Here is a 9540-nt window from a genome sequence, read left to right on the forward strand (position 1 = left end):
TTGAACGATGTAATCATTCTTTTAGATGAAACTGCTCTTTAGTGTTTTAGCTCACTGAGCTGTCCCTTCATTCATCTGAGTGAAACCAGCTTGCAGTACTTTCATTAGCTGAAGTTAAGCAGTGCTACCATATACTGCCAGAAGGTAGCCCTATTCCCAGGGGGTAAGTGAGGGCATACTAAGGTGGTATGCTAGAGTTAAAATAACAATTATACATGTTAATTTAGTTATGTACTGAATGGAGCAATTTTTGTGTTCATCATTTAAAACTAATTCATATTGTTGTGAATTAAGTTCTTTCATGTGCCATTAATATGTAACTAATTAAGATGATGTATCACTGACGTAGGCCTTCCATCACTTGAATTCCCAATCCCAGATAAAAAAACTTCAAAAGCCCTGGACATCTGGCTGAAATTGTATTACTTTCCCAGACACACAGTCTGTAGACAATAAGCCAGTTGACTGCTGTGATTTACTGTGGGGAGCAGTGACATGAGAGGGGGAATGTTTCCTCTCTTGCGTTTCAGTGCTGATAACACCAGTGGGCAGACACCTCCTACTGATTAGCATATATAAATTACATGTGAGAGTAAAAAGAATTTGTGAATGCACATTATAGAGATTTTCATGTTCAAACATAGTACTTATGTGGAGTAAGGAATATGAACGTAAATTAAGTCTGTTTTAATACAGCTCAATGACTAGAAGGTGTTAATGACAAAATATTTGGTTGTTTCGTCGGCAGAGTGGTGGCGTGATGCATGCAATCGCCGTTTGTTGGTGGTTTCTTAATGTCTCTGTAAATATGGAAAATAAAGGGAATTCCAAAATGATCTCTACAACTTTGATAACATTATTTCAGAAATGTGCAGTTTGTGGCACAATGTTCAAGGATCTAGTAGCCACTTACGGGTTCAGTGTGTTACAGGGACCATATTTTTTAGACTCAAGTTCAGGACATATTAAAAAATGTTGATATTGCAAAAATTAATAAATGCAAACTATCAATTCAGTTTGTTACAAAAATTACATCATTTTATATTTTATTAGTATGTTCTATTTTATATTTTATTAGTACGTTCTAAGCTGGAGTGCAAGCACATGCACATTATTTATCAGTGGTGTAAATTTTCTTCGATCTTCAACAGCATATGAAAACATTCAACTCAGGTTTTGTCATAATTCACGCTAGTCACTAATGTTGCCTTTTTAGTTTCTACAACAAACTGCTCCATGCATTACTTATTTTGGAAAATATCCTTTTAATAGCAGCGTACCGATGCAAGTGAAATGAACACCTAATTTGGGATAAATCATTTCATAATTGTTAAATCTGGAATAGATTGGTGTCCCAAATTACTTCTGAAAAAGTTCAGGACAGAGCTAGAAAAATTGTGATGACCACAAAAAAAAAAGGCGGGGCAGATGGTCCCCTGAAATGTGTGTGCCATCTGCAGCACACGGAATACCTAAGCAATATCCCAGTTCTGCAAAGAAGACTCGTCAAGTTGCAGTCAGGTACAATTAAAAGACACTTATCTAAAGCTTTCAGCCACAGCCTTCTTCAGTAAAAGAGAGACGCACACCATTCACACACCCAGGTAAGCTTACCATACACACAACCACCAACTTCAGCATCTCGGTCCAGAATGCAACTATCATATGGAATGCAAGCGGCAATCTGGAGGGTGCAGGGAAGGGGAAGAAATAGTAATGGACGGGTGAGGAGAGAGATGAACACTGCCTGGTGGAATGTGCAGGGACTGCTGTATTTACTCGAATCTAAGCCGCACTTTTTTCCAGTTTTTTAATCCAAAAAATTGCCTGCAGCTTAGAATCGAGCACAAAGCAAGCGGAAGTTCTGAAAAATGTAGGTACAGCCACAACTAACTTCTGCCATCGAATATATGTAGTGCTACACAGGCATGCTTTGTAGGCACAAAGATAAATACTGGCACCAAAACCTCTGCGTCAGTAAATAAATTTAAAAAAAAAGGTGGAAGACGAACTTTTTTTCTCCGCCCCGAGTTTCGACCACTGCATTTTCATAGATTATCCAACGAAGTAAATACAAATTCCGTATTGTTCGCTTTCGAATGTAGCAGCATTTCAATGTACTACGAAGATCCGACTGGCAAGACTGTTTGGGATATTTGTCAATATAGCCAACTCTATGTTCTGAATTTTGTCCTACCTGTGGGAAGAGATGGTTGTTAATAGGAACTTTTATGAATTGTGAATCACATGCAGTATTCTCTTCACCGTAAGAATAATATGAATATAAACATTTTGCCCTGTATTGTTTCGTGTTTGCTGCTATCTCATTTAAATCCTGTCTGCCTAATAAACTACGAAACTAGAGTGAGACAACAGCAAACGCGGAAGAATATACATATCATGTCATGTTTATATTCGTATCATTCTTATGCCTAATAGTGATACAGTCAGAAATGAAGCATGGCAATTGACTACATTTTTAAATCTAAGATGACTCTAATTTCTGTGCAGAATGTAATGTACTAAAGAGGCGCCTGCAAAGATTTTCAAACGGAGAAAAATTTTCGCTTAACTCTCGTTCAGAACACCTTCTATCATACGCAGTCTATTATTTGGTTCTTGTTGATCATTATCAAAGAAAGCAGCTGTGTAAGTAACAACAAATAGCAGTCTCTTGCCATTGTTTCGCTAATGAGACGATTCCTCTTTTAAATTGTAAGCGGCAGTAGCACTCACAAAAGCAAGCCATGCCACGAGTGGCGACAGGTCGTAAACACTCATTATCAGAATGCGATAAACAATGCATGACACAGTACTGTAATGCATTTTCAGCTTAGAGTGACATTAACACCTATAATAAAGAGAACAGCACTTATCAGATCAAAGAAAAATAAGCAATCAATTCAAACCAGACGAAACACGTGAAAAAGGAAGGGTACCCATATAAATTTGGACGGAGCACCTGACGCATAGCAATGGCTACCTGGTAAAGCTTAACTGCTGAACTTACAGCTCGAACCAAACTACTGTAGCTGTATCGTCATTCATTCGACTTAAATTGTGTCTCACATTACAATGGACCAACTTTGTTTCGATTTGGAGGTGCGGCCTAAAACTTTTCTCTCCCATTGAATTTAGAGTCTCAAATTTCAGGTGCGGCTTAGATTCGGGAAAAATTTTTTTCCTTGATTTCGAGTCTCATTTTTCAGGTGCGGCTTAGATTCGAGTAAATACGGTAGACGGCCAACAGGTTGTGGGGAGAGAGGTGGGAAAAAGGAGAGGAGCAGGGAGACAGGTGAATGCATTCTCTCTCATTCCTGGATGTTTTGGTTAGATGGAAGAGTGATGGCTCTCTGGGACATTCTATTTACTGTAAGCCCATTCACACTGATTTTTACTTGCACTCTTAACGTTGCCATTTCCCATCCCAAACTAGAAATGTCCTTAAAACCCTTGTAAACAGGGCTCATAAAGTGTCTCATGCATATAGTTTACCTAAAGAGCTTGCACATGTAAGGACAGTTTCAAACACAATGGATACTTGACATGGCAAATCCCAGCTAAGACCAAGAACCGTAAAGTAGATAAAGAGAACATGCCAGCAAAGTCCCTAGCTTTTCTTCACTTCGTTGGAAATATTTCCTTCATATAGCAAGAATCCATGGTAATTTCTAGGTGACATTGATTTTCTGCCCACCATCTAAGATTTTGGACCTGCTGAGATCAGTGAAGGATAATTTATTATTGTGGAAGACAAGAAATTACAAAATCTTTCCAGTGTGGTATGGCGTATACAGGACAAACAACACACGCAGTGGAAGAATGTTGCGTGGAACATTGTATCTCCAACAGACATTCAATGGAGTGTGCCACAGCAATGTCTCTTTGGGACTCCATTATAAAAGAATCTGTTGAAATACACATTGTGGAAAATCTATGAAACCGTGACAGCAGCTACCAGCTAAATAGTGCATGGAACCCCGTCATCTCCGATATTTTCTCTAGACGAAGATGCCAGAATACACTGATGACTGCGGTGAACGACAATGCTGAAGACACCTGATCCTTACAATTCCACCAAAGAGGGTGCTGCCACTGGGCGGTGTGGTCCTCCTATCACCATGAGTCTGATGCATGTGCTATATAGGGTGGAAAGGAGAACGCCTTCATCAGTCTTAGATGGCTCATTCTGAAGATGCCTGGCAGGTGGCCAGTTGAGATATTGTGGAGTGAAGTTTACGACGACCGGCTGCAATCCCGAAATCTCTTTGAACACTTAATTCACCAGCACAGTTTTAAATTTCACAGCTTTAGGTGTGTTTGAGCATTGTGCCTTTCTACATATTCCCATTTTGAAATATACATGCTCAAAGTTATAAGTAAAAATTGGAACCTCATGTATGTGTATAGGGCAGCATCTAAGTGTGCTTGCCTCTTGGTTTTTAATAGGCTGAAACAAAGAAACTAGTTGTGGGTGGTCCTCATTAAATGAATTTTATCTGAGGTTTATTACAATCTGTCTATTTCCAATCAATCAGATTTTCGCAGACACGAAAAATATCCAGCTTTACCCTGGAAAGTTGTATAAAAATCCCTCCAGTATGCCTCTGGATGCCCTCAAAACTGAGACCAATCCAGCAAAATGTTGCAAAATTATAACTTTTCCCTAAGATAATTAACTGAAATAATTTCTCATAGTAACAGTGAGGGGATACACTCTCAGCTTATTTGAACATGGTTACCAGATGCTACAATGTAATTCAGCTGAATAATTTCAAGGTATTATTTTGAAAGTGCGTTTTCTCACTGTGTGCCAGACTTTGGAAGGCAAGAGCTGTCTTAGTTTGATTCCCTGTCACTTCAAATCACTTTCACCAGCCAGCCAGTGTGTGGTTTGTTTATGTGGTTTCTCCACACTCACCTAAGTGAATGCTGAGCTGGTTAACAATTTCAGCCACATTTACCTGATTCACAATCACTTACAACATGAAAAACATATCTAGGCATTAACACTATTACACAGACACATTTCAACACACGCAAGACAACCTCTAGAGGTAAACTTGGGTGACATCGTCAAGACTGAGTATCAATTGTTGTAAGGACCTGCAAAGTTTGAAATTTATAAACACTTCTTGTTTGTGTGTATCACTTCGATGGAAACAAATAATACTGTGAGTAATGCTGATGTACCAAAAGCCTGATCAAAACAGAGAAGCTGTAGTTATTACATGTGTATATATGAACTGGAGAAATATACATGAATGGGAAAAATCATATGATTAAGATGTTCTCCTCAGCAGAAATTCAATGCAATATTCAGTACCTATAAAGATGATTCATATTATGGAAATATTTTAAGCAAAGAAATTCACAGGAAACTAATGAATGAGGGCAAATATTTTTTTGCAAATAAATACTTCTCCTCCCCCCCCCCCCCCCCCCCCCCAAGTATCAGTATACAACAGATCAATTCACCAATAAGCAAAAAGTGTCATATGTGATTTATGTTCATGTCACCTCCTCATTTAGTAAAAAAGAATTATCGATTTGTGTGCTAACTGGTGGGGAGAGAGAGAGACAGAGCTTCAATAAATGTAAATTAAAAATAATTGTTGAAGTAAAAAACTTTAACATAACATGTTTTAGAAACAATGTAAAATATATGAAATAATTTCTCATAGTCCCATACAGATTCCTAGTTCCATGCAGATAGTCCTGAAAATTTGTGCTTGGGAATTTTTAATAGCTGTGGCAATACTTGTAAAATTTAAAACTAAAAATATGGGATGCATGCAACAATTGATGCACGAATAGTTAAAGTAAGTCACTAACAGCTTTATTGCACTTCAGATGATATGAACTGTTATGTGATTCTTCTCAACAATTACTCATTATACTCTTGTATATACCATATATGTTCCATGTGCCCCATATTTTCCGTTTTCAATTTTGCAAGCATTGTTGTAGCTATTAAAAATTCACAAGCACAAATTTCCAGGACTATCTGCATGGACTTATGAATCTGTATGGGGCTCAGAGAGATTATTTGCTACTTTTAAGTCCATTCCAGTGTATTATATTTAAAGTTTTTTTTTATGTAAGTGATAATTTTCTGCTTTCTAGTCTTTCATGGTGATGTATTTCAATTGATTTCAAACAGTCTGATGAGTTTACAACAGAGATATGGTGAATTTCAGGTTTAGTTCAGTTTCTCTTCAACTTAGTCAACCATATATTGCTTCCTCCTAAGTATATCTCACAAATGTAGAAATTATATCTAAAAACAAAGATGATGTGACTTACCAAACGAAAGCGCTGGCACGTCGATAGACACACAAAGAAACACAAACATACACACAAAATTCTAGCTTTCGCAACTAACGGTTGCCTCGTCAGGAAAGAGGGAAGGAGAGGGAAAGACGAAAGGATTTGGGTTTTAAGGGAGAGGGTAAGGAGTCATTCCAATCCCGGGAGCGGAAAGACTTACCTTAGGGGGGAAAAAGGACGGGTATACACTCGCACACACACACATATCCCAAATGTGTTTTGCCAAAGGAGACCAGACAGCGAGGTCATCGGAAGTAGTGAAGGCAGCAGAGGATCAAGTAGGTAAAAAGACAAGGGCTAGTAGAAATCCTTGGGTAACAGAAGAAATGTTGAATTTAATTGGTGAAAGGAGAAAATATAAAAACGCAGTAAATGAAGCAGGCAAATGGGATTACAAATGTCTCAAAAATGAGATTAACAGGAAGTGCAAAATGGCTAAGCAGGGATGGCTAGAGGACAAATGTAAGGATGTAGAGGCTTATCTCATTAGGGGTAAGATAGATACTGCCTACAGGAAAATTAAAGAGACCTTTGGAGAAAAGAGAGCCACTTGTATGAATATCAAGAGCTCAGATGGAAACCCAGTTCCAAGCGAAGAAGGGAAAGTGGAAAGGTGGAAGGAGTATATAGAGGATCTATACAAGGGCGATGTACTTGAGGACAATATTATGGAAATGGAAGAGGATGTAGATGAAGATGAAATGGGAGATATGATACTGCGTGAAGAGTTTGACAGAGCACTGAAAGACCTGAGTCGAAACAAGGCCCCGGGAGTAGACAACATTCCATTGGAACTACTGACGGCCTTGGGAGAGCCAGTCCTGACAAAACTCTACCATCTGGTGAGCAAGATGTATGGGACAGGTGAAATACCCCCAGACTTCAAGAAGAATATAATAATTCCAATCCCAAAGAAAGCAAGTGTTGACAGATGTGAAAACTACTGAACTATCAGTTTAATAAGTCACAGCTGCAAAATACTAACACGAATTCTTTACAGACAAATGGAAAAACTGGTAGATGCTGACCTCGGCGAAGATCAGTTTGGATTCCGCAGAAATGTTGGAACACGTGAGGCAATACTGACCCTACGACTTATCTTAGAAAATACACTCCTGGAAATTGAAATAAGAACACCGTGAATTCATTGTCCCAGGAAGGGGAAACTTTATTGACACATTCCTGGGGTCAGATACATCACATGATCACACTGACAGAACCACAGGCACATAGACACAGGCAACAGAGCATACACAATGTCGGCACTAGTACAGTGTATATCCACCTTTCGCAGCAATGCAGGCTGCTATTCTCCCATGGAGACGATCGTGGAGATGCTGGATGTAGTCCTGTGGAACGGCTTGCCATGCCATTTCCACCTGGCGCCTCAGTTGGACCAGCGTTCTTGCTGGACGTGCAGACCGCGTGAGACAACGCTTCATCCAGTCCCAAACATGCTCAATGGGGGACAGATCCGGAGATCTTGCTGGCCAGGGTAGTTGACTTACACCTTCTAGAGCACGTTGGGTGGCACGGGATACATGCGGACGTGCATTGTCCTGATGGAACAGCAAGTTCCCTTGCCGGTCTAGGAATGGTAGAACGATGGATTCGATGACGGTTTGGATGTACCGTGCACTATTCAGTGTCCCCTCGACGATCACCAGTGGTGTACGGCCAGTGTAGGAGATCGCTCCCCACACCATGATGCCGGGTGTTGGCCTTGTGTGCCTCGGTCGTATGCAGTCCTGATTGTGGCGCTCACCTGCACTGCGCCAAACACGCATACGACCATCATTGGCACCAAGGCAGAAGCGACTCTCATCGCTGAAGACGACACGTCTCCATTCGTCCCTCCATTCACGCCTGTCGCGACACCACTGGAGGCGGGCTGCACGATGTTGGGGCGTGAGCGGAAGACGGCCTAACGGTGTGCGGGACCGTAGCCCAGCTTCATGGAGACGGTTGCGAATGGTCCTCGCCGATACCCCAGGAGCAACAGTGTCCCTAATTTGCTGGGAAGTGGCGGTGCGGTCCCCTACGGCACTGCGTAGGATCCTACGGTCTTGGCGTGCATCCGTGCGTCGCTGCGGTCCGGTCCCAGGTCGACGGGCACGTGCACCTTCCGCCGACCACTGGCGACAACATCGATGTACTGTGGAGACCTCACGCCCCACGTGTTGAGCAATTCGGCGGTACGTCCACCCGGCCTCCCGCATGCCCACTATACGCCCTCGCTCAAAGTCCGTCAACTGCACATACGGTTCACGTCCACGCTGTCGCGGCATGCTACCAGTGTTAAAGACTGCGATGGAGCTCCGTATGCCACGGCAATCTGGCTGACACTGACGGCGGCGGTGCACAAATGCTGCGCAGCTAGCGCCATTCGACGGCCAACACCGCGGTTCCTGGTGTGTCCGCTGTGCCGTGCGTGTGATCATTGCTTGTACAGCCCTCTCGCAGTGTCCGGAGCAAGTATGGTGGGTCTGACACACCGGTGTCAATGTGTTCTTTTTTCCGTTTCCAGGAGTGTAGATTAAGGAAAGGCAAACCTACATTTCTAGCATTTGTAGACTTAGAGAAAGCTTTTGACAATGTTGACTGGAATACTCTCTTTCAAATTCTAAAGGTGGCAGGGGTAAAATATAGGGAGCAAAAGGCTATTTACAATTTGTACCGAAACCAGATGGCAGTTATAAGAGTCGAGGGGCATGACAGGGAAGCAGCAGTTTGGAAGGGAGTGAGGCAGGGTTGTAGCCTGTCCCCGATGTTATTCAATCTGTATATTGAGCAAGTAGTAAAGGAAACAAATTAAAAATTCGGAGTAGGTATTAAAGTCCATGGAGAAGAAATAAAAACATTGATGTTCGCCGATGACATTGTAATTCTGTCAGAGACAGCAAAGGACTTGGAAGAGCAGTTGAATGCAATGGACAGTGTCTTGAAAGGAGGATATAAGATGATCATCATCAAAAGCAAAATGAGGATAAAGGAATGTAGTCGAATTAAGTCGGGTGATGCTGTGGGAATTAGATTAGGACAAGAAGAGAATATAAGCTTTCGAAATGTGGTGCTACAGAAGAATGCAGAAGATTAGATGGGTAGATCACATAACTAATGAGGAGGTATTGGATAGAATTGGGGAGAAGAGGAGTTTGTGGCACAACTTGACAAGAAGAAGGGATCGGTTGGTAGGACATGTTCTGAGGC

The sequence above is a fragment of the Schistocerca americana genome, chromosome 8 (assembly GCF_021461395.2).
Source record: "Schistocerca americana isolate TAMUIC-IGC-003095 chromosome 8, iqSchAmer2.1, whole genome shotgun sequence".
Lineage (NCBI taxonomy): Eukaryota > Metazoa > Arthropoda > Insecta > Orthoptera > Acrididae > Schistocerca > Schistocerca americana.